This window comes from Cryptomeria japonica, chromosome 3 (genome assembly GCF_030272615.1).
Source record: "Cryptomeria japonica chromosome 3, Sugi_1.0, whole genome shotgun sequence".
In the NCBI taxonomy this organism is placed as follows: Eukaryota; Viridiplantae; Streptophyta; class Pinopsida; order Cupressales; family Cupressaceae; genus Cryptomeria; species Cryptomeria japonica.
In genome coordinates, this window is record NC_081407.1 from 574,023,093 (window position 1) to 574,050,252 (window position 27,160).

General features: G+C 38.4%; 1 protein-coding gene across 1 annotated transcript in view; it reads left to right on the forward strand.

Annotated features, from left to right (window-relative positions):
* Positions 1 to 27,160, forward strand: part of LOC131075696 (uncharacterized) — a 52,442-nt gene that overhangs the window by 3,323 nt on the left and 21,959 nt on the right. The window contains exon 2 of the mRNA XM_059218449.1: positions 112 to 167. The gene's annotated coding sequence lies outside the window, so the exon portion shown is untranslated. The remainder of the gene's footprint in view (positions 1 to 111; positions 168 to 27,160) is intronic.

Sequence of the window (27,160 nt, forward strand, 5' to 3'; positions counted from 1 at the left end):
TTCAAATGTTTGTGATGCACAGAACCTTAGGGTTTTCGGAGGCTAGATTTTTGCCGTTTGTATCAAAAATCTTTTTGCACTGCTTACGGTTTGCAAACGTTTGTGTTGCAGGGAACCTTCTTTGTGATTTGGTCAACGAAAGAAACTATTCGAAGGAAAGATAGAAGGTTTGTTGTATGTATAGGTCAGCTAAATCTTACTTTTTAATTTTGTTTGCAATGTGTTATGATTATTGTTATTTCCTGTGTTTCTTATGAGATTTTTTCAAATCTTTGAAACATGGGTGTGAAAGTGTTTTACAATTTTGATTTTGCAAATGGTGGTGAATTTATGGGAGTTCTTTTGAAAAAGAAATTCCATTGTTTAGGCTTCGCAAAATTAAAAGGCAGTTCTGACTTCGTAAAGACTTGTTGGTTTATGGGAATTCTTTCAAGAATGTATTTGAACGTTCTCCAGTTAACTGCGATTAGTGATGTGTTTTACCCACCTCTGGTAAATGGTGACTGTTTGAAAGGGTCCATGCTATTTCCTGTCATACCTGAGATGTGCGAGCCTTGTATCTATTTTCCAATTATTTTGGCTGCCTGTAATACATATATCTGTACTTAGTATTGTTACATTGTAGATAGTTTGCAGTCACTTGCTAAAATTCATATGCACTACTCACAGACATAGACAAACATATATATATATATATATATATAATAACAGAATTTCCTGAGGGCCAAGAACACTCTACTGTGTTTTTTAGAGGTTACATTTATGCTAGTTGTATCAAAAAAATGTAATGCATATAGGCATTGACATTTGTTATTAGTATTGCTACTTGGTGAATAGTTTACAGTGATCCGCTCAGAATCATATGCAGACACACACACACACATATATATCTACTTTTTAAATAGTTTACAGTCACTCAAATTCATATGCACGTAGACATACATTCACAGACATACAGACATAGACAAACTTGTATATATATATAGACTACTTTGTAAATAGTTTACAGTCACTTGCTCAAATTCATATGCACATATACATACATTCACAGACATAGACAAGCCTACACACACACACACACACACATAGACTACTTTGTAAATAGTTCAGAGTCACTTGCTCAAATTCATATGGCTCTCTGCAACACCAACGTATGCAAATACCACATAGGAAATAACAAAATGAACTTACTTTCAGTAGCCAAAAAGCAAATAACATCGGTGACCATGACTCAGTAAATTCAATTAAATGCTCTCATGATTTACCGTGTCGAAAGCATTTAAGTATTGAACGGTCACTTTGCAAAATATATCACAAAACATTTTAAACATGCCCTTATAAGAAAAACATTTGTACATCCACCACTGCTACAATAAAAACCTTTGCTTTGGCAAAAGCCTTAATATGCGCACAACACACACACACATACAAATTGTGGGTGAGCAAGCTTAAAACACACTGCTAAACTGTGGCATGTGTACTGGGAAAATTAGATGACGTTGACACACCGTCACTGGCAGCAAATTTCATGGGAGGGTGTCAATATTATATATATAGATATATATGATATTATATGCAATATATATAGGTATATGCATATATATATGTGTGTGTGTGTGTGTGTGTGTGTGTGTGTGTGTGTTTATATTATGTATATTATATTATATATATGTATGTATATCCATTATGTTTTTATTCGTATGCCTGTTTATGTGCACATGTAAATGCATGAATGTATGTATGTATGTACATTGACATGTATATGCATAAATATGTATATATCTGCATATATACATGTATACATGCATCCATTGGAATCTGTAATTAGTATTGGTTGTGCTGAAACTCGCATTTCAAATTTTGTTTTCCCCTTTTATAGTTTTCTGTTGTATTTTTCTTTTGGACGTTTGCTGTAGTCACCTTTGAAATATAATTAATCCTCTTTGTTACTGTGACATAGAGCTCCTATTCTCCCAAACAAAAAACCATTCCTCAGCTCTAGAGAGTAGTTAACACTATGTCACCCGGAACAAGCTGTGCCAAAGATCCGCAACAACTTGCTGCAGATACTTCGGTAAGCTCATACATATTGCTTTGTCTTCCAACTTCCAATTCATTTAGAGTCACCATATGTATATGTGTTCTCTTCTGCTCATAACCAAAATTGTACATGTACGCAAGTGTATGTAACCATATATAAATTGGTCTCCAAATCAGTTTTGAAATATGTGTATGTATTTACTTGTGTAAATACATTCACATATATGCTGCCCACAATATAATTATAGATATACATATATAAAAAACATGTATATATAGTGTGTTCATGCATACAAAGAATGCCAATAATAATGGGTATAGACAATATGCATACATAAATGTGTGCATATGTGTATGTTGAATTGTCCCTTTATATGGTTATGCATGTACATATATAGATACATGTATTTATATATGAACACACATAAATACATCTATATGTACATTGTTCATATATACAAATATGTGAACAATAAGAAAAACATGTATACATAGACTTATAGTTGCATACAGATTTAGCTGTCCTCATATATGTATTCAGCTACCTTATAGTGTCTTTGTAGGAAGCACAGCCACAACTAGAGCTTGACTCCACATGCAATCCGTTCTATCAACGCTGGAGATGATGTATAATCTCTACTGCTTCACGTTTTGTCTTTTGAGAAATTGACTACTGATCAAAATGAGACTGAGCGAAACAAGATCGTTCTCTCTGATGGAACACATGCAATTAGCCATCCTACCACCGAAGTATAATTATCTGATGCATTCAGGGGATTAAAGATAAGTTCTATAGCGTCGTTGACAAGTTATGCCTGTAGAAATGTGTGGAACTCAAGGTAGCATACTCTATATGTTCCTTCACTTTGTCTGCTCCTTTTTGCATGTTTAATTGCGCAGCAGGTAGATTGTTGAACATTTTCTTTTGCTTCTGTCACAGGACTATAATTATATTCAGCTTAGATGTGAAAATTACATATTGTCTTTTGCTTGGAAAACCAAGATACCCTTTTAGAGAGCAGGAGCAACAAATGTTGGGACGAGACACAACTCCCCATCTAAACGTTCCCTTAAGTTTGGAATACACTTAACCCCCTGTACAACATGATAATCCTGAAAATGTTAGTCCTATAAAAGGGTTGAACCCTTATCAAAATAAATGGACAATAAAAGGTTTTGTTACAAGTAAAAGGAAAATGCATCAGTACAATACACAAAGAGGTAGTGGACAAGTGTTTAGCTTTGACCTCATAGATGATGAAGGACCAAACGTAAGAATCACTTGTTTCAATGATATAGCAGAGTTGCATTATGACAATGTTGAAGTAGGAGCATTTTATTCTGTGTCAAAAGGCTCCTTTAAAGAAGCGAACACAAAATTCAATAAGTTAAGCAGCCATCTTGGGATCACTTTAGACCAGACTTTGATATTAAAAAGCGTTGTGATCTTGTTGTTCGTGACCCAGAAAATGCTTCTCGCTTCACAGCTATTAATGGAATTACAAACTATAGAAACAATACTTTAGTTGATGTTATTGGTATTGTAGTTATTGTTGGAGACATCTCTATAGTCCGTAGAAAAGATGGAAGTGAAGTACTGATTTTAATTTATGGAATGCAACATGGGAAGGATTAGGCGAGGATTTGAAAACTATGCATGCCTTTGAAACACTTGTGGTCCTTGCTGTGATAAATGGCTGTGTTGGTTACTTTAATGGGAAGGTTATCAATACAACCACAGCAACAAACCGGGTTATAAACCCTTCCATCCTTGAAGCAAACCTGTTGATGTGTTTTTCATGCACATGTGAACACAAAATAAAATACCAAGGTATCTCATCCTCTCTTGAACAAAGCTTCCCCGACTGTTGAAGATCTCGCCGAAGGATGAATCGGAGCAACTCCAAGGTTCTGATATGTAGGGTATCTACGTGTGGATAAGCTCTTGCAGTATGATGTGATTTTGCTGGAATCACAAGGGGACTTACGTTGATGACCTGAGCGTCTAATTTACTTTGGATATCACTGGAACGTGGGTCTTTACTGATTCTTGATTTTTAAAAAAGGGAAAAGATTAAGGGTTGGAGAAGGATCTAATTCTAACACTAAGAATGTAGGAGCAATGGATGAGCTTTGATGAAACTTTAACTAAGTCTTTCTTTGACATGCTAGGATCATCTCCACAAAATTAGTGCGATCTTCTAAGGAAAGCTTTATGATGTTCAGATCACCGCTACAAGCATAGACACCATCAGGTTGATGCAAATCAATGAAGAAGCGATAATTGAAGTTAAGCTTAAGCTGAATGATTCTAGTTGACTACTCAAGGCAAGTTTGCAATCAACAAACCGCTAGTAGTATGGATATACAAATTTCACCAATGATCATACAAATTCCTTCTATTCATCTAATAACATGAAATTAAATTTGAGAAGTACAGAGACCATGCAAATTGTCGAATCAACACAAAATTCACCATTTCTTCAATGAAGTTTACATGTCTTTTGCAACAATGTCTTGACAACATCCTTTGCCTTCTCTTTCTACTCTACCCTAAAAGGTAATTGCTCTTGAACTACCACTACTGATTATTGACTATCTCTAACTATTCCCCCACTATTAACCTTTACAAATGAAGAGCCAGGGCTTTATATAGAGAGCCCTTTACAAATTGATGGCCCTGATTGACTTAGAATCAATGGCTAGGATTACAAGATAGAAACCCTAATTAGGGTTTGTTATAACAAACTTCCTTAGCCAATGAGAAAATTACATTCAATGAGTGTGGACCAATAGGAAGTAGGGGTAGGTACACCGAAGTTTGTGCCATCCCTGATAAATTAAGTACATTGAATCTGGACATGCTGAGGTGGACCAATCTGGTTGGAGGAATAGCGACTGGGATGCCACCTTATCTGATGTTTGTGTTTGGTTGGTCTTATTCTGTCCTTGGTGTACTTGATGGATGATGTACCCTGACTCCTATGTTCTTGATGAGGCCGCCTCACGGTCAAGTCACTCCTTCTTTGGTAGCATGTGGTTTCTTTGTGTGACAGGATGAAGATTTTGAAGATAGCTTGCAACTCCTCGAACACTTGTAGCCTTCCAACGCTTTAGAAGCACCTTGAGTCCTCCTCTATGCATTTGGAATGTCCTTGATGATGATGGGACTGGAATAGGTCATCCTTGTCCTGACCTGACCTTCTTCCATCTGCAAAACAAACCAAAAGATGATTAAGCACACATGATATATTTATCCCAACATAGAATTTCTTACCTTAAATCATCAACAAGAAGGCATTAGAGTGAAATTCGCTTAAGATCCTCCCTAGGGACAGGCCCCATAAGAATTTCGCTTTGGACCCTTTGGAAGGGTCAGGAGCGAAATTTGCATTTTAGCTCAAATTTCATCATCTCCTTGCCTTGAACTTCACTTGACCTTTGAATCGCTTTCTCCTGAAGACATCATTGATTTGACCCCCAAAAAGACCATTAAGAGGATTTCGCTCTGGACCTAGGCCAAGGACAGAACCTATAGGGAATTTCGCTCTCGACCCTTTGGAAGGGTCAGGAGCGAAATTTGCATACTAGGACAAAATCTTCATATTTTGTGACCACAACTTGCTCAAATGCATGCCTAGAGATGTTTCTAATCTCAATCAACACTAGGTTTGATGCAAAATTGGAGCAAAATAGAGTTTTTAAGGATTTCGCTCTGGACCCTTTGGAAGGGTCAGGAGCGAAATTAAATTCTTGATTAAGCTCAAATTCCATCATTACTCCACCTCAAAATGCCTCCCAAGACAAGCACATACTAGCCTTCTCTCCATCAAGGCTTAGGAATTCATACCTTGACCTTCATCATGGGTAAACTAGGTGATTTTGGGAATTTCACTTTGGACCCTTTGGAAGGAAGGGTTAGGAGCGAAATTCTTGATTTGCTTGTTTTCCTTCACCTAGATCTATCCTTGTCACTTTCTATACTTGGACTCTCATCTTTGGATCCCTCTTCCATGTATGCAACACTTTGGTTGACCTCAAAATGGCTTGATAGGATAAATTCGCTAAAAATCATGGCCAGGGATAGGACCTATTTAGGATTTCGCTCCGGACCCTTTGGAAGGGTTAGGAGGGAAATTCTTGTTCTAGCTCAAAATCTTCATCACTGGTGGCCACAAGCCATTGAAAGGCACGCCTAGGGGGTCTCTCCAAGCTCAATCCACCCTGATCCACACCTTGACACAAAAATTGGAAGAAAGAAAGATTTTGGGAATTTCGCTCTGTACCCTTTGGAAGGGTCAGGAGCGAAATTCTTCTTTTAGGCTAAAATCCTTCACTTCTTCACATTCCATCACTTCAAAAGGCAAAGACATGTTAATCTTCTTCCAAATACGCCCAAGGAACAAGGTTGGTAGTCTAAGCAAGGAAGCAAATGAGGCTTATGAAGAATTTTGCTCTGGATCCTTTGGAAGGGGTCAGGAGCGAAATTCACAATCTTGGACAAAATCCTCACTTTTCAATGCTTTCAATCACTTCCTAAGGCAAGAACATATCAATCTACCCCCACCATGTCCAAGGAACAAGGCTTTCAATGTAAACAAGGAAGAAAAAAAAAGGTGTCTTCTAAGAATTTCGCTCTGGACCCTTTGGAAGGGTCAGGAGCGAAATTCACAATCTTGGTTGATTTCACACCTCTTTCATCCAATCCATCTTAAAACTTGATCAAACTCACCTTCCTCTCGCTACATTCAAGTGAATTTTCCACCTACTTAGTTCAAAACAAGGTCTTTTCAATGTCCTAGGCAAGATAGAGGGTCAAATGAGGATTTCGCTTTGGACCCTTTGGAAGGGTCAGGAGCGAAATTCTCATTTTGAGCTAATTTCTCACTTATTTTCTCCTTTTCATGCCTTGCACATACTTTGTTAGGCTTCCTTCCATCATGATCATGTGAATTTGCTTTCAAGTTGACATCTAGCTCAAGATTTTGTGAAAAATAGGGTTTTATATGAATTTCGCTCTGGACCCTTTGGAAGGGTTAGGAGTGAAATTCCTCCTTGGGCTCAAATCTTGACTTCATTTTCACATTTCTTCACTCCAAATAAGTGTTTTGCCTTCACAAATGCCTGGGAATGAGATAGTTCATGGCTTTGGGCAATGTAGAGCGTCTTACAGAGGAATTCGCTCTGGACCCTTTGGAAGGGTCAGGAGCGAAATTCTCATTCTAGGCTTGATTCACTTTGGAATTAACTTGACTTTGCCCTAGACTCACCCCTTGATGCATACCCTTCCATATCCTTGCCTATTCGCTCAACCACTCATTGACTTAGGTCAAATTTTAGGTCCCTTATGAAATTTCGCTCTGGACCCTTTGGAAGGGTCAGGAGCGAAATTCATGATTTGCTCAAATTCCTTGACCTTTTCATCAAATCATCATGTCTAGATTTGCCCAAGACGTCTCCAAAGGACAGATATGTCAACTACTCATCAATCAACGCTCAAGACTTCATCACTCACCTATTCGACCTAACTTAGACCTTCAAAGATGATATTCACTCACCAAGCTTCATTGATCTCCTCAAACTCAAACAAGACACAATTAGCAACAAGAGCAAAACTTTGTCCTGAGACTTTCAAAGATGACCCTAACCCGGAGCATCCACTGACTCACCTTTAGCTAAAACAGAGCTTGCTATCTTAGTGATCCCTCTGGCAACACTCAACATGCAAAGGCTAATAGACAAAACCCTAAAAGACCTAGAAACAAACCCCAGAAAGCAAAAAAGTAGGGGTCCCCATTTGCAATGGGGCGATGTGTGAATATGTCACAACAAGACCCTTAGGTGAAGAGGACAAATACCAGCTGGTCTTCTGCCCTTCTCTTCAGCCGCTGGACAACTTAACTCGCGATATAGTAGGATGACAATTGCATCTTTTCTAGAATGTTCTAGTGTTATGTCAGAGACTGTTGAAACTACTATTAGAGCTGTTGTAAAATTTATTAAATCTGATTCTTTTTGCTATCCAACTTGCCCTTTACAAGTCAATGGTAAAGAGTGTAAAAAGAAATGTGTCCAAATAAATGATAATATGTGGTTCTCTTCTAGATGCCTGGTACATGTACAGAAGTGCAACTATAGACACTTGTTACAATTAAAGCTTCAGGATCATGCGGGCAGTCTTTGGGCTGTTGCTTTCGATGATGTTGTGTTGATGTGTTTTTCATGCACATGCGAACACAAAATAAAATACCCAAAAGTATCTTATCCTCTCTTGATCAAAGTTTCTCAAATGCTAAAGATTCGCACAAGGATCACTTGAGATGACTCCAAGGTTCCTCAATGTCGGGTCACGACGTGTGGATAAGCTCAATGGTTGATGTGATTATGCTGGAATCACAAGAGGACTTATGTTGTACATGAATGCTTGAATTGCTGGAACCTAGGTTCTATCGATTTTCTTAGAGAATAAAAAAGGGGAAAGGGCATAGGGTTTAGGAAATCTAAGAATGTAGGAACGATGGATAATCTTTGGTGCAACTTGACTAAGACTTGCTTTAACATGTGAAGCAACAACTCCACAACGCTTAGTGTGATCTTCTAAGGAAGGTAAAATGATGTTCGAATCACTATCAATAACAAGGATACCATCAAGATGATGCATATCAGGGTACGAATAGCAATTGAAGTTAAGCTCATTCAAGGATTCCAGTTGACCACGCAAGGCGCACTTACAATCAACAAGAGGCTAGTGGTATGGATTAGGAGTTTCACCATTGATCATGCATAAAGATATTCCATTCATCTAAATAACATGAAAATGTATTGAGAAGTAAAGACCATGCAAGTTGTTGAAGTAACAAATCAAATTCACCATAACTTCAATGAAATCAATTGTCCTTTACAACATTGTTTTGTCAACAATCTTTGTCTTCTCCTAATCTAACTTCTACTCTAATTACTATCTGCTATTGAACTATTCTTGAACTACCAACTATTAACCTTTACAAATGAAGAGCTTGAGCTTTATATAGAGAGCTCATTACAATGAACGATCGGGATTGAATCTCCATCAATGGCCAAGTTTTTACAATGAAACCCTAATTAGGGTTTGTTACAACAAACTCCTCTTAGCCAATGAAATAATTACATTCAATTTCAATATTGAATGTGAACCAATAGAAAATTGGGTTAGGTATCTCGAATTTTGTGTCTCCATATGATGAGCTTGGTTCATTGAATCAAGACATGCTGATGCAAGACCTTCTTGATCGGTGGAGTGATGATTGAGACACCGCATCAATTTGCATTGCAAGTTGACATTTGTGTGGCATTTCAAGACCCCATTGCAATCAAACGTCTTGGCAGCTTTGAGTGATAGCATTGCAAGTCTTTATCAAGTTAGCATTTTAGACGACCTTTGCAACTCATTCTTGAAGCCAGATTTTCAAATCACCATTGCAATTTGATGATTGGGTTGACCTTTCTTGACACCTTTGCAATGTATGATGGAGGCGGCATTTGAGGATATCATTGCAATTCCGCACCTTAGGCAGCATTTTTGGGTATCATTGCAGGATTTGATGGACGGGGCATTATCAACCAGCTTTGCAACCTTCCTCACTTGGCACCTAAATTGACTTGTTTTGCATCTCCTTCATTTGGGGTGGCCAAATTGAATATCCTTGCATCTCATTTCGTAGTCAGCCAACTTAGATAGCTTGCAAATTGACAACTTTCTGTAACATTGACCACCTTGACAAGATTGACAACACAACCTCAATTCTGACTTGACAAGACATATTCACTCCTCATTGGCAAGGGCTAATAGCCACTAAACCTACAAAGCTAAACACTACGCATAGCGAAAAAAAGTGGGGGTCCCCATTTGCAATGGGGTGATGTGTGAAAACGTCACAACATGTTGCAGCAAATTTGCTACAAATGTCTGCCAAGGAACTTTATATGCTCCAATATGACATCACCACTGAAAGAACACCTCAAGCTGTCATCAATGCTGTGACTTCCACTTATTTCATCTATACTCTACTGATTACAACTGAAATGTATAATTCAGAGGCAAGGCTGAAAGCAACAATTACTAAAGCTGCAAAGATTGATTTCCAGGCTGAGTGCAACCTGTTGCTTGCAGAGATTGCTTGAATGGCTGTTGCTACATAATTCCACTCTTAATGAACGACTGTGCTTTTGACACTCCTTTTAAAATTTCGAATACAGATGATTTGTTGTCACTATTTCTTACTAGATGATTAAAAAAACTTGGTTATGGGTTGTTACAATTACTGTACTATGGAATATATGTCTGTATCCAAAGTAGGTTACCTTAACTTTCCTACCTGTCAAGTACTTATCCTGTTATGGTTGCCTTTCTTGACAAAACTTTACTTTATGCTATCGCTTTAAGTTGTATATTTCCCATTGAATTTGCACTTTTGTATGTTGGAAAGTTATTCATCTTTGTTTCCAAGTGCAACTTTTGAAACTTCTAAATATATAGGGAACTTGACTTATTTTTGCTCCAATGTTTTGTAGACTTTTGTATGTTCCTTTACAGTTACATGATAAGTACCCATCCTTTAGAATCTTATTGCATCTCACCAGCGTTGGTGTCGTAGAGGGAAAAAAGCATTGTTTACATGTTTGTTATAGTGTCCATGGTTTCCACTCGACATGTTTGCATACTTGCAACCTTAATGGACAGAATAATTTCCTTTCTATATAAAAAGAGATGTCCTAGCAAACTGTTGAATGATATCCTTTCCTTGAATTATAATGTTTGTGTGCCTATACATAGATGTTCCCTATATGTGATTAATCTATTATAGGTTAACTTAAGGTTGCTTCCTTTATATATTTGCCATACAAAAAACACTATTAACATTAATACAAAGGTTTATGTCTCTACACTTCTTTATCTACGGTTTTGCATGTCTATATGAATATATTTATGTGTGTGTCTAGATTTAAAATATAGTGTAGAAAATACAAAATCAGTACAAATTGCAGACAGAACTAGAAAAAGGATGTCCTTGCACATTGTGATGAACTTTCCAATGAGCTTTCAATAATGGTACATTCAAACATATATGCATATATATGTACATATATATCTATGTTTATATGTTTATTTATGTCTGCTTCTATAATTTAAGCACCTATATGTCAGTCCTTCTGTATGTGTAAACTGAAACTGAAATTCTGTCCATACTTTTAAATTCGTGATGTCTGCAAAATGTATCATTCTTTTTATCTTGTTCTACTGCAGATATATGATTGTTTATGTGTTTCCCTATCGTATGTAAACTTTGCAGTTAGCAACTACAAGATATGTTTATCTATATGTATATCTTCTTCATATATGTTTGTATGGTTTCAGTTTATGTAAAAGCTTCCTGTTTTTAAATATTGTCTGCTGCCTTTGTCAATTTGACCATAAACTAAATGTGGCGTTCCAATTTCTCATGTCTCAAATGTATGTTTAAAGGAATTCCTATAAATAAACAATGCACACTATGGTGCAAACTAGTAAGTTGTTTAAAAGCCCTTTTGCATTCAATGTTTCAAAGCTTTGTAGATTATCGTAGCCAACCCAGAAAATCACACCATATATATGTCTTTGTGTGTGTAATTATACACAAATTACATCTATATATGTATATATATGCATACATTACATATATGTGTTTATTTATGTATACATACATAAATTTATATCTGTGCATGTGTACATCTATATATATATATATATAATGTCCATGTATATGCATAGATATCCATACATACCTACATGTTGACGTGTCTGAAATCGCATTGCTACGACTCCATCCGGCCAACGCAGAATAGAATGTACTCGCTGAGTGTCCTATCCTCTCTTGAGATAAGGAAATCCTTAATGCTGGTTTTGTTGATCAAAGGGGACGACCTCAAGGTTTTGATTGTCAGTTCTTGACTGCGGGATTACTCAGTGATTGATGTGATTTGCTGGGGGCACAAGGGGTCTTACGTTTTGCAACAAGCTGGCCTATTGTGATTCTCAGACTACAAAATAAAATCAAAAGGGAAGGGATAGGAGATCTAAAACTAACAACACGGGTATGCAGGTAGACAGATTCAACATAACCAATTCTTGCTTGGCCAGAATAGCTCACAACCTTGCAGGAACGGTGCAATCTTCACGGGGACTTGGGAGATTTTTAGACTGCAAACGCATGGGTAAGCACCCATTTCTGGCGCAGCTCAGACGGACACCTGCAATTGAACTAAGCACAATCAAAGGCTTAGGTTAACCATACAAAAGGATACACAATCAGTATATCCTCAATGGTATGAGCCCAAATCTATCAAATACCTGCACACCCAAAATAGAAAGATCTATCTAAAATGCTGAAAGAAACCATGCAAATAGGATGAAAACAAGACAATAAACACCAAATCAATGTGTATATATTGATTTCAGCTGCCTATTACAACAATTTCTGCAGCATCCCTATGCTACTGCTAAGATCTAACCTATTCTAACTTCTAAAATCTAACTCTCTCACCAGAGTCTAACTATCTAACAAAAATCTCTAACAATCTAACTATCTAACCATCTAACCCTTTACAAAAGAAAAGCCTCTGCCTTTTATAGTTTTTACAATATTGAATCAGAGGCTAGGATTGACTACATCCAAAAGCCGACAGCCTTAACCCATGCCCAATCAATTCTCAGTTATCCAACCAACCACAATTCCAACTGCCTGCCACTATTTGGCTTTAATTCGGTCAATTTGGAAGTTGGACATAATTGTCCACAAAAATATCTTGCACGGGACCTACAGGCAGTTTTATAATAAAACAGTTTCAGTTTTTTTAAAAACTGAACTTCTGGAGTTAAATCCAGCTGTGTACTTTTCCTGAGAATGCATGATTGTTGCATTCGGAGTGTTCTTCGGTCTTTGGTGGCGAACTTTAACTTATTACCCGGGTGGCACACTTCCCAATGCTTCATCGCTTTGATCCTGCACTGCATCTTTTCTCCTCCAGCTTCCAATGCTTGGCCTTGGTTGCTATCCCTCTTCGATTTGCATTTTCAGGCCTTAGCCTGGTTCTCTACGACCCGCAAACCATTAATCCCATTTTAATAAATTAATTTAACAAACATTAAATTTAACGCTTGGAGGGTCATTTGAAAATTTCCCAAGTTTTAACGCTTTTACTCCTTCCGCGAATTTAGTTGTTCTTGGCAATTTTGGGCAAGAGGGGCGTTTGAAAAGTTTTTAAAAAAGTTCATACTTAGACATTTTTTGAAATTCGGCCTAAATGGCACTTCCGCAAACTTTAAGTTAACGCCTTACTATTTTATTTTCACATTTTCGAGGGGTTTGAGAGCAATTGCAAGGTTTTTAAAACTTTTAACATTTTCACCCCTTTATGGCGAATTTCGGGATTTTGGGCACTTTTGAAAGTTTTTAAATACTTTGACATTTTCACCCCTTTATGGCGAATTTCGGGATTATGGGCACTTTTGCAAACTTCGGGATTTTGGAGTGTTTTGCAAACTTCGAGATTTTGGAGTGTTTTGCAAACTTAGGGATTTTGGGCACTTTTGCAAACTTCGGGATTTTGGACACTTTTGCAAACTTCGGGATTTTGGAGTGTTTTGCAAACTTCGGGATTTTGGGCACTTTTGCAAACTTTGGGATTTTGGGCACTTTTGCAAACTTCGGGATTTTGGAGTGTTTTGCAAACTTCGAGATTTTGGGCACTTTTGCAAACTTCGGGATTTTGGAGTGTTTTGCAAACTTCTTTCCCTTTCGCACTTTTACCCTCTAAAATGCGATTTTCGGTATTTTCTGAGGGGGTTTTGCAAATTTTAAAAACTTTTCAACTATCACTTGTCCCTCATTGTGCGATTTCTGGTGAATGGGAGGAGTTTGTCAAGTTTTACCTCTTGTATTTTATCCACAACTGGCGAATTTCGGGGATTTCACCCATTTTGCCAATTTTTAGAAACTCATGTAATTCCCCCCTTAGTGCGAATTTCAGGATTTGAAGGAGTTTTGTCCATTTTTTGACACTTTGCATTCTTTATCTCCTTTGTATTCCTTGGCGAAAATCGGCATTTCAATGTCATTGCAGGCTTTAACTCTTTCTTCACATTTAGGCGACTTTGCGAGAATTGGGGAGTTTTAAGTTCGCAATATGGCGCTAGAGGCCGAATTTGGTTTTAGTGGCACTTGACCCCTCATATCCCCTTCCTCTTCCGCAAGGACAGAAAGGCACAAATTGGGGGGTCCCTGTCCGAGACGGGGATGGGTGTGCGATTCGCACAACACTACATATATATATATATATAAACAACTACATGCGTACATCCATATATGTGCATGCATACATATAAATACATAAATAGATATACATAATACATATATATACGCACACAAACATATCTATACATATATGCGTGTGTGTGTTCACATGTGTGTGTATATGTGCGTATATGTTTGTATGTATGCACGGGCGCGCGCGTGCGTGTATACATTTGTGTGTATGCATACATGCATGTATATATATACATATATGTCTTAAAGTATTATGTACACATACATAAACACAAATGTATACATGTGTAATATATATATATTTATTTATTTATTTCTGTATTTGTATATATATTGATGTATTTTGTATTTCTCTAATAGTTTATAGTCATTTGGCCAAAATCACATATGCATATACGTACATACAGTCATTTGGCCAAAATCACATATGTATATACTTACATACTAAGTCACAGTATACGGCGATTTTCATGGATGAGGTTCGAATTTAATCGAATTTCAAACTTCTATAAAAAAAATCGAATTTAATCAAATTTCCTCTATAAGGCATTGCTATCCGCCTCTAAACACAACTCAGCTGGTCGTGGGTATTCTTTGTATATGCTTTGTATCTATTGGGTCATGGGTGTCTGCAACTGCTGGGTTGCCCTCGGATTTTCTCCAACAAGGGTCGCTATTCTGATAATTTATTAGAAGTATACATATATTTAAAGATAAACAAAATTATAGAAGGCAAATTTTATCCGAATTTTTTTTCGAATTTTTCCCTTGTCGAATTTCATCCGAATTTCATGGCTGTCGAATTTGAATTCGAATTCGAACCTTGTGACTTAGCTTACATACAAACACATGGACAAACACACATTCAAACACATATAAATGTGTGTGTTTGTGTGTGTGAACATATCTTAGAACTGAGTGTGTAAAAGCAGCAATCCATATTACAGTAAGTTTTCTTTATATATCATAAAACCCAGTTTTTACTTTTATGTGTATGTGTATTTATTTGTATATAAATATGTTTATCTGTGTGTCTGTGATAATATGTGCACACACACACACATACATATATACACATACACACATAAATACATCAGCCCTTGACACATTTGTTCAACATACATAGACATACCCAGACAAACATACATAACATAAATACAAATAAACATCGATATATATATATATATATATATATATATATATTTGCAGCCATAAGTAAATAAATATTTCATACATGTTTCTTTCTCTTCCATTGACTATCTAATAGAGTGTATGTATTTGACATGTGTGTAACATTTATGCAGACTCTTATGCAAGAAGCTGATCTCAAGAAAGAAAATAATCAACTTTATTACATCCAACACAGAGAAGAAATCTCCAAAAAGTGTCGCCTCCAGCGCTTAAATCAGAAAATGGCCTTGTCTATGTCAGCACCATTGCAAACTCTAGAAACGATGGGCACGAAACTGCATATGGTGGAAGAGGTGTCCAGTTCACAATGTACAGTCACTGACACGACTCCGTCTCAAATTCAACAACCTGTCTTAAATCATAATAGAACAGGAGAAATGCAACCACCTGTAGTTGGTAAAGTTCTCGCTAATCAAACAAGATCCCAGAATCCAACAATAGCTTTATGACAAATCCTTTTTTTTCCTTTAGAGTACATACAATCATTGAAATCTTTCCACACCCGCATTGATGCATTGTCAATCCTTGAAACATGCAGCATTTGTAAGGAAAGATATAGTGGTATGCACATACGATCAAACCAACCAAACATTGTTTGTGCAAGATGTTTTGCAGAAAAGGGCATTCATTGTTTTTCTTCAGCAAATAACTTAGACCGTGGTGAGCAACCCCTTGTGCTAAAAACACTTACCCAAGTAGAGAAGTTGCTTATAGCTAGGGTTGCTCTCGTTTTGCAAGTCACCCATGCAAGAGGAGGGCGATACAAATACACTGGCCACACGATAAGCTTCCCTCAAGATATCTCAAAGATTGCACAACTTTTGCCACGTAGATTGCAAGATCTCGAAGTCCTCATTATCGTGAGCTCGAACATAGAGGCAAAAATCATGATTGTTATGTCAATAAATATCATGTTACGGATGCACTAAACAATAAAATCCAGCATGATCAATACTATAGTGATGTTGCCATAGACTTTGATGTTGTCAATTTATTGCCAGAAACTAGCATCGATGTATAACATATGCTGCATAGCTTAAAATAGAATGCTGATGGAACAACTATCCCAGCCAAACAAGAAATCTCTGATACAAATAATGAATACTACTTAGAGAATTTGTCGTCATTTATTCCCAAATTGCCATTTGCAACTTGTGAACTAGAGGTGATCAAAAGAACCTTGCAGATGCACAGTAATGAAGATAATACTGTACCTTGGCCTTAAATAAACTCGTCCCCAATAAATGAATACGATACTAAAGGGTTGTTAAGTATTTCTTTTCCAACACTTATTCCAATTGGTGCTGCACTGCCCCTACAACCACGTAGCAAACATGTTCATTTACATGAATATGCTTTGCACCTGATGAGATACCATGATCATAGATTTGGAAAACATGTTAGATTTCGCTATTATCTCTACAGTCTAATAATGAGGCATCGCTCCCAGCAATCAGCTGTTGTTTTTATTAGAACTTGAAAGAAAGTATGCCAACCACTTTACAAACCTTCCCACCAGCGATCATAGGATATTCTTGATGTCCAATTGCCAAATCGGGTGATGCGATTTGGAGCATCACTAGGAGAGATAGGAGCATATTGGGATAAATCTTGAAACGATCTCACCACAATGATTCACCAATTGGGAACCCCCACCCTCTTTTTCACATTAAGCTCAACCGATACAAAATGGTCTGACCTGCATAAACTTTTCCCTCAGATTCACAACCCAAACATACAGCCTTCAAGAAAACAATTTACAGATGATGTGGTCCACAATCCACATATAACAACATTATACTTGCATAAAAAAATTATAATATTCCGTGAAGAGGTGATTCAAAAGTTGTTTCAAACAAAAGATCACTGGTATAGGTATGAATAGCAACATTATGGATCAGCACATGTTCATGGTTTCTTGTGGCTGCCCAATGCACCCAATATGAACAACATAGAATGGACCAACAATGATGAGGTTGAAATTGCCAAAACATACTTTGACAAATATGTTTCTGTTTGGAATCCTCCCAGCCAAGCTGAGGGGGCAAATAGGGTGCATCACTGATCCCTAGATAATCCATGCTTGGCTGAAACTACACAAATTTTATCTATATGGATTATGAGGCATTAGTTAATATTGTCCTGTTGTGACCTTTTTCACACATTGCCCCATTCCAAATGGGGACCCTCCCTTTTTTGCTGCTTTCTAGGGTTTTTGTTAGTGTCCCATGGCCTTCCGCTTCAGTTCTACTCAGTTTTGTCAAGTTTTGAATGGTTTGAGTCTTAAGGATTTAAAGTCAGTTTTTGCAAACCAAGTGATAACAGAGTCTAGACACTGTCAAAGTGCCTAGGAAGGATGGAGAGCGCAATTGATTTGAACGAATTCGAACAATTTTATAGTTTTAGAAAGTTTGCTTTTTGCTTTTTCCTATTTTTAGGAAGTTTTGTTTTTGGCATTTTTAGCCCGATCCTCGGTATGGCTATTTTTAGAAAGTTTTCCCTATTTTTTTAGGGATGTCTGCTTTTTGCTTTTTTGGAGTGTGGAGCTAGGGTTTGCACTGATACCATTGACTTGCATCGATTGCGATCGAAAATTTTCAAGTTTTGACCCAAAAAGCTAAGTTCCTACATTTTAGGGGTCACGACGCTTCAGATTGGTTACCTGAGTATGGATTTCAAATACCATGTTAATCTGGATATAATTGAAGAAGTTATTAAATTTTAAAGGTTTTCCAAATATTTCTAAGCCTGGCGAATGGTGTTTAATGTTGTGACAGGAGCTTCTCAAAGTTCGCCCTCATGGAAGGAAAGCATGGTAATGGTCTTCACAAAGTCTGCCCTCAAGGTGCACAAGTCATTCAAACCCTGCCCTATGAATAATGAAGAAAGTCATGAACTTTGAAAAGTCCGCCATATGCAACCCTATGAATAATGAAGAAAGTCATGAACTTTGAAAAGTCCGCCATATGCAAGAGGGAGACTCCAAAGTCCGCCCAAGCTGAAGTAAAAGGTGCATAAGTCTCACAAAGTCTGCTCTACTTTACAATCAGCAGCACCTAAGTTGGAAAAACTCCGCCCTCCTTGGTGCCTAGGAAGAAAAAAGTCCGCCCAAGGTGAACCCCAAAATTCCGCCTTGTCTAAGTTGATTGCCTTGGGGCATGAGCTAAAAGGTCCGCCCTATGGAGAAGAAAGTCAAGAAAATCCGCCTTCCTACTTGGAGAGATGACCCCTCTAAAGTCCGCCCTCCCACTTGAGAAGAGAAAAAGTCATTCAAAGTCTGCCCTCAAGGTGCTCAAGATCAAGAAAGTCCACCCTACTTGGAGCTTAAGATGATGCAAAGTCCGCCCAAGGTGATGAGTTTAAGATGGTTCCTGAGTCAGGAAAAGTCCACCCTATGGTTAATGCCTCAGCATATGATGGTAAACAACAACAAAAAAAAAGTCCGCCCTCCTTGGTTCTTGCAGTTGAGAAAGTCCGCCTAACCTGCATAAAGTTCCTAAACATCATAAAGTCTGCCTTCATAGAGCTCAATATCAGTAAAGTCAGCCATGAGTAAGGTACATGCAGTTATTAAAGTCAGCCTTGGAGGTATTGAGAAGTTTACCTTGAGAATGTTGAGATATGGCTAAGTGTATGAAGTGGTGCCAAGAATCAGATCAAGTCTGCTCAAGAAGTAAAACATATGGTGCATGACATAGAAAGTCCGTCTAACCTGCATGTCTATAGTGCTTAACTTCAGCAAAGTCCGCCCTTCTGCAGATGAAAGGCTCCAAAGGTTTGAAAATCTCCGCTCTACTTGAATATGTGCTAAGACTTGTTCCATGTGCACAAGAAACTCCGCCCAAGGTGAATAGTTTGGTTCCAAGTGTTGTTCCATGAGTTTCAAAAACTCTGACCTATGTTTGAAAGAGTTGTTCCATAAAGTCCACCCTTGGAAGTATTAATGAAGATGATTGTGTGGTGCGACAAACTCTCTAAACTCCGCCCCAAAAGATGAACAAGTGTGGTGTCATGAATTGGTTGAAGTCTGCCCCACTGATAAAAGATCAAACAAACTCCAAAGTATGCCTTGAAAATGATCAGATCATGGTAAGATCAGGTGTTAAGCTGAAGAGGAGCTCAAGTTCAAGATGAAATGATCAAATTTTGGTTAAGTATGAATGAATATGAAGTATGGTACCTTGTCTTGTTCCACCAATCTTCCAAATTCCACCCTATGATGGAGTGTGGTGCCTTGTTTAGTTCCCCAACTTGAAATAAGTCCGCCCAAGTAAGATACTTGCTAAAATGGAAGACAAGAAGATGATGACAGGAGAATCTATCATCCAAGTTTGAACTGAGTGCAAATTTGGAAAGTTTTGAAAGAAGAATATAGAAGATTGAGTTCTATTTGCAAACTAAAGACCTGTTATCACAAAAGCTAGCACCCTTGCTGAGCTATCGACTCAGCAAGCTTGTGAAACATGGAAACAAGACCGAAGTGTTGGACCTTGTGCAAGGGGGGGTTGAATCTCCGGAGAAGGACGACTTCCTTCTCAGTCCAGGTGCAGGTGTTGAACCAACTCAACACTTCAAAACTAGTTCCTAAGCCTATCCTAAAAACTTGCAGAGGTAAAGGGAAGAGAGAATGCTTGAAATAAAAGGGGGTGATGCACCAAGAAGAGATTGTTCCTCTCCCCACCGAGATGACACAAAGAACTAACTGAAACACCCAAGAGATGCGCAAACTTCAGTTGCATGAGTGACTCCAATGCATGTATGGAGGTTAGAATTCGCTGAGTGTCAAGAAGCGAGAAGAATTCCCACAAGTCACACTTAGAAAACAAGTTAACACAACATATATGGAGAGAAAAGCCACAAGACATACACTTATAATGGAGGTAAGAACACATACACAACATGCATAAGTTAAAGTAAGGCAAGAATGGTAGTTTCAATTCATTCCAAGGCCAAAGGCCAAACTTACAGTTGTAGAAAATGTAAAAATAAAGTGCACCAAAAAAGCTCAAGGTAGCAGGGAGAGAACCCTTTACAATGAGGCTTAACAACCTTTATATACGTTTCCAAATAGTTGCATCCAAGTGGGAAACTCCAACTATTCTGGTCGAATTTCCCCCAAAAACCCTACTTTTAGGGATCAAATCATGTCTAGAAGGGGATGGCTTGAGCCAAAAGTCAAGCCAGCCCATACCTTGTCATAAAAAGCTCTCAAATCTGCATTAAGACCCCCAGAATATTCCCGGACTGGCCTGCAAACCTCAATAAATTCGCCCCTGTAGCTCATGAAAAGAAGGTAAACAGGTCATAATAGTTGGTAGAGCATTTAGGGCCTCGAGTCTTGATCACGCCGTCTGAAATGTCGCAAGCCGGAAGTTTGGGGAATATAAAGCCTACTATAGAAAGGAACTTCGGAACCTCGGGGTTCCGGAGAGAAGCAGTAAAGGAAAGGCAAAGGGACCTCCAAACCTCGGGGTTCCGGAGTCCCGGGAAGAAAGGGAAAGGGCTAAAGAGAGAAGGGGAACTTCGGAACCTTGGGGTTTCGAAGTTATGGGCAAGGATAGAAGAAAGGCTACGAAGAGGAAAGGAACTTCGGAAACTGGGGATTCCGGAGTCCCGGGGAAAGGAAGGAAAACAAGGGGAAGAACTTCGGAACCTCGGGGTTCTGAGAAAAGGAGAAGCTTAAGAGAAGAGGAGAAGAAAAGGAAGGCAGAGAACTTCGGAACCTCGGGGTTCTGGAGTTCCAGAGAGGGAAGAAAAAAGAACAATGAACTTCGGAACCTCGGGGTTGCGGAGGAGGGAGAAAGGCTAAGGAGAGGAGGGGCTAAGCTAGGGAAGTGTTGATGTGTTTTTTATGCACATAACAATATAGAATAAATTACCAAATTAATTTACCCTCTCTTGAACAAAATCACCTCAGATGCTAAGAATGAGATCAACTAAAATGATTCCAAGGTTTCTACATGTTAGGTCTTGACGAGTGGGTAAGTTCAGTGGTTGATGTGAATTGCTGTGTTTCACTTGGGGACTTACGCAAATGTTTGGATTATCATGAATGATGCGGAATAGGTGTGCTGACAACTTAAGATTTATCAATAAGGCTCTGGATTTACTTCTTACTAAAAATAGGGGGAAAAAGAATAGGGTTCAGGAAATCTATTCTAAAACTAGGAATGTAGGAAATGATGAATGGATTTAGTGGAATCAAACTAGGCAAGGTCTCACAATCAGGTATTGACACAAGCTTAGTGCAATCATCTAAGGTACACTTAATGATTTTCAGACTATTACCATCAAACGTAGACACCATCCAAGTTGATGCTTGTCAACGGATGCATAATAGTTGAAGTTATGCTTAGTGAAACTCCAGTTGACCACACAAGGCGCACTTACCAGTGGCAAGAGGCTAGTGGTATGGATTAAGGATTCCACACAAATGAATTCAACAAATCTTTCACTCAATCTAACATACATGAAAATAAATTCTAATCTAAATTCTAATCTAACTTGGAGGAATTGAGAACCATGAATGCAAATACAACATTTGAAGAGAAAAATCACCAACAATTGAACAATGATTAGGATTCAAATAGCTGTAGCATATACTAACAATTCTACAAAAACTCTCTCTTACAAATGAGAGACAAAGGGGCATATATAGAGTCTCTTACAAAATGGATGGCCCAGATTGATCTAAGATCAACGGCCGAGATCATGCCAACAAAACCCTAGAATTGCCCTAATTAGGGTTACATCAAAAATGGTGCCACCAACATATGGCCCAATAGAAAGATACCTAGTCATCATATAGGGAATCTTCTAGAAGATTCCTTCCTGCATCTCTCTCTCTCCTAGCATACTCCAAGAATCTAGCCAATACCGAATCTAACTCCTCCATGGAAATGCTAGGCAAGGTATCCTGTTGTAAATCGATCATATCCAATGAATCCGAGCAAGCATTCAAAGTGTTCTCCCATTCAGGCATGAGCTTCTGCGAATTATGAACATGAATCAACAAAGAGACCAAGTCATCTATCTGACTCTTTTGCAAAGAGTCCAACTGGCAAAAATACATGAATTTCATCTTGTCTCTTAATTCGGCTAAGTGTAAACCACTGGCATCACTAACATCAACACCCAATAATTCCTCAATCGAGGCAAGGATTTTCATTTGAATGTCCTGAATTAGTCCTTCCATCTCCATACAACTCGATTGGGCGTTCTCATAAGCTGATTTCTTCAAAGCTAGTGCACAATACCAGCCATGGAAATTATATATGTCTCCACTGTGCACAATGTTCTCGTTGACCAAGGTGGAATTAGGAACCTTCTTCAATGCGAGGAGGCGTGGAATAGTCTTCTCTTGGATAGGCCGAAATTCTTCCCAAACTCCCTCCAAATACTGGATTCTGAATACAAGCGTTGTTGTCTTATCATATGCTTGGACAAACTGAGTAAGGAAATCATCTGCCTGCTTCCTTGTGCTTTTAATCCACTTTTCCACCTCTGAGTGTGTACCTCTCGCTACCTCGCAGTGTGAATGTATTCCATGGTCAACTGCAATAGGGGAAATAAGGGTGGGATTCTCATGCCTTGTCCCTGCAATATACTCTCTGAGTCTAATATTTTCTTCTTTGTACCTTTCATTCTCCGCAATCGTTGTGTCTAACTTTGCATTGATTGCTTGGAGGTTGTCACCAATCTCCTGGAATTCCTGCCTTGCGGATGGACGACCAAGGGCAACTGAAGTGATCTGGAAATCCATGGGAGTAGCAGTGTCCACTGTCACGCCGGCTCTAGGAACAGCAATCTGCGCAATCCGCATTCCTGTCTCATCTCTAGCAATGTGCGACAAAATTTCCGCTCTCTTGGGCTTCTTCTTCTTAGCACTCCTAGCTAGGTAGTCATCAATATCATCAATAGGCTGTACCTCTATCATTTGTTTACTTTTTTCCATACTCTTCCTCAACCATTCAGGAATAGCGGTCATCTCCATACCATCATCGAGACATATTTCTTGATCAAGGTCTTTCAGTGCCGAGATAACTTCATCATTATCATTAGGATTATTCCTGGTTCAATCATATACATCATTTCCCAAACTAACTTCCAAAAGGACAGTAGGGGATCCCGGCTAGTCATCATTCTCATCAGGAGGTGCAGATGTTGCTGTGGCATGAAATTCCTGAGTATTCTCTGGTAGTATCACTGTGTTGGAACACTGCTGAGTCTCCTTATTCTGTTTTGTTACTTCAATCACTTCGATTGATGAGACACTGGGAGGGGGTGAAGGAATGATAAGTGGAGTGATAGTCTTCTGTTTCTTCTTCATCTCCTCAATCTTCTTCCCTCTGGTCTTGACTTCTCCAGGCATGTTCTTCCTTCTCTTGGGAGCTTGACTCTCTTCGTCTGCATGAATTTTGACATCACTGACAGTCCTCTGATCATCCTCGGAAGTAGACTCTTCCGGCTTCATCCTTTCATAAGTGAAGGGAACACCTATGTCAACTAATCTGTTCATCTGCATATCTACCCATGTGCGGGAGAAATTCAAGACTTCTCTCATCAATACATTCAGGTCAGTCTCTTCTGACTCTGACCAATTTGGCAATAGGATTGCCTTCTTCATTTCATTCTCATAATGTGGGTGTGTATGATCTCTATCATCTAATACCTGATCAGGGATGAGGAAAAGTCCACACTTCCTCATGAAATCTATTGACATTCTAGACCACATTCTTCTCTTCACTGCTTGTTCGTCCATTAAGTTAGCCCAATAATCCTCTATGTCAACCTTATGAGTGAACTTCTCTCCTCTGATCCTTCCGACCTTCTTGTCTGGATCGAACCTTTCTCTTTTCTTGTATGTTGCAAATCTGTAGAATGCAATCTCCTCACCTGCAGTGCTGGCAACTATGGCGGATTGGCAGACCTCTGACGTCTTCCCAACTGAAATAGGGAATGCCATTCCTGTCCTGTGCTTCTCTCTCTGGATAACATCAAACTCTAGAAGCTGTCTCACCACTTCCAACAATATCATTCTGTCAGTAGGATACCTAGGAAGTCTGTAGGGTTCAGATTGAAACCCATGAATCCTGAGGTATGTGAAAGTGGGGAACTGTATATACCACGACCATATTTCTCTATTAACTTTGTTACCTCCTTGGACAATCTTCTGTGGATTCCGCCCTACAGCATCCGTGTGAGGTACATAGTGAATGCATCATTCACTCTCTTATAGTCTTCAATTCTGTGCATACTCAGCTGGGGGTAGCATTCATAACTCTTAAATTGTCCCTGCCCATTCTCGACTTCACCTTTGCATATTAATCCTCTGTATGAAACAAATCGTGCAAGCAGGTACACCAGGTAGGAAGTCATGGCGAATGACTTGGACTGCTCTACATTTCTCAGCTGGAGATCCAGATTGTCGCTTATGATCTTGGACCAATTCACTAGTGTTCCTCTAAGACAATCCTGGATGAAGTAGAACATCCATCCATGAAATATTGCTCCCTGCGGCATTCCCATCACTCTGTTGAGTAGGAATATCAAATCACTATATTCCTCCTTAAAATCTACGCACATAAGTGTCTTGGGAGTCTTGGAATGATGATTCCTAGGTTCAATCATCCACTCTTTATTAATTAAACTCTTGCATACACCCATCTTCTTTGTATATCTGTCTGCATAATCTTCCTTGGTCACATCCTTCATGTCTGTACTGCGTGGAATTCTGAATACCTCAGCAATGGCATCCCCAGCAAGGTAGGCGATGACAACGCCTTTCGGACTCTTGATAATTCTTGTGAGCGGATCGTAACATCGTGCACACTCTAGGATCAACTCACTGCACTGTATGGATTGTGGAAACCCAACGGCATGGAAAATGCCACCCTTCATAATATTCGCATATGCTGGAGAAGGAACTTGATCTCTGGATCTGAACATCCGATGCTACATCTGGTCGAAGTCTAGGAAATGCATGTTGGTATCAGTGATCTCCTTCCATCTAGATGAAATCTTAAACTCTGGATAAAATCCAGTCTTCAGCAGCTCTTTCCTTTCCTTGTATCCTGATTTTGACATCGCACCTGTACGAAGCTGGAAGTTAGTCCTAGGATAAAAATAAATACTTGTTATAAAATTCCTGACTTTCTAGAGATTTAGCTAGTTTAGAGCAGGATTCAGGAAAATAATCCACACACTTGGTAAATTTTAACAATTACATTCAATGTGTGACAACACTAAGGCATGGAAGCCTTCCATAAAAATTCACTTATACCTCCTTATGCTTAGAAAATATGCAAGCAAAGAATGCAAAGGAGTATACCGGATTGATGATGACTTAGGAAAGGTGTGAAAGGTTGTGTTTTCACACAATGAATGTCTGAAGACACCTTCCGCAGTCAACAATGGAGGTCAAAAATTCTGAAGACAACCTAAAAATTCAGACTTTCAAAACATGTTGTAATCTACAAAATGTGCATAAAAATCAGTTTTATTGATGAAAACAATCATTTTCTGGAATGTAAGTATGGTTGGTAAAATTTATTTTTTTGAGGACAAGTCTGAAAATCGAACACTTCAGACTTACCAGCACCTTGCAAAGTGGTTTAAATCCCTGAAAATGATAAAAAATTGCTAAGGAAACAGCCCCAAGCAAATTTGCCAAAATTGGTTAGGTGGCTGGAAATGAAAATTTCTGAGGACAATCGCCTAACAATGGAGTTTCAGACCTACAACAACGATAAAATGGTCTAAAAAGTGCACAGAAAACTCCATAAAATACCTCCGAATGCTAAATATTTAAGTTGGAATTGGCTGGGCAATGAAAACTTAAATCTGAAAATTAATGGCAGCCATTAATGGAGGTCAAAATCTGAAGCAAACCTCAGATCTGAAGCGAATCAGCAGACTGGAAGTGATGGCAGCCAACAAACATGCATGAAAATCATCAAAACATGGCACCATAACGCCTTCCAAGCAAAATCGAAATTTTCCCAAGTCTAGCGCCAAAATGAAATTCTGAAAATTTGATGTCAATGGCAGCCTTGATCTGCAACAATGAAGGATGGCAGCAATCTGGAAAAATCGCCCAAGTTGGGGTTGAATACCCCAAACACAAAAATTTGCCTGCCTTAGCAAAAAAATCGAAATTTTCAAAATTCTGAAAATTGTTGTTAATGGCAGCAATCTGCAGCAATGAAGGTCTGAACAACAGCAAAAATGGTGGAGGAAAAATCGCCCAAGTCTCCAAATGAATTTGCCAAGTTTTACCAAAAATTGCTAAATTTGGAAAAATCGCCAAACTTAGCAAAATTCGAAAATTTGAAACTGGTCTTTAATGGCAGCCAAGGAGGAATAAGTCAGCAAGCTGGAAAAAATGGAGGAAAATAAATCCTCAATCCCACATTTCACAAAAATGCCTTGCTAAAAAATTCGCCCAACTTGGAGAAAATCGCTCTCATGGAGACACCTGGCAAAAATAATAATAAAATAATGCTGAAGTTCCTCTCATATACTTGCCTTCACCTCCAACTTTCACCACACAAGCAATGTGGGATAAAAAACACTTGTATAAATACTTG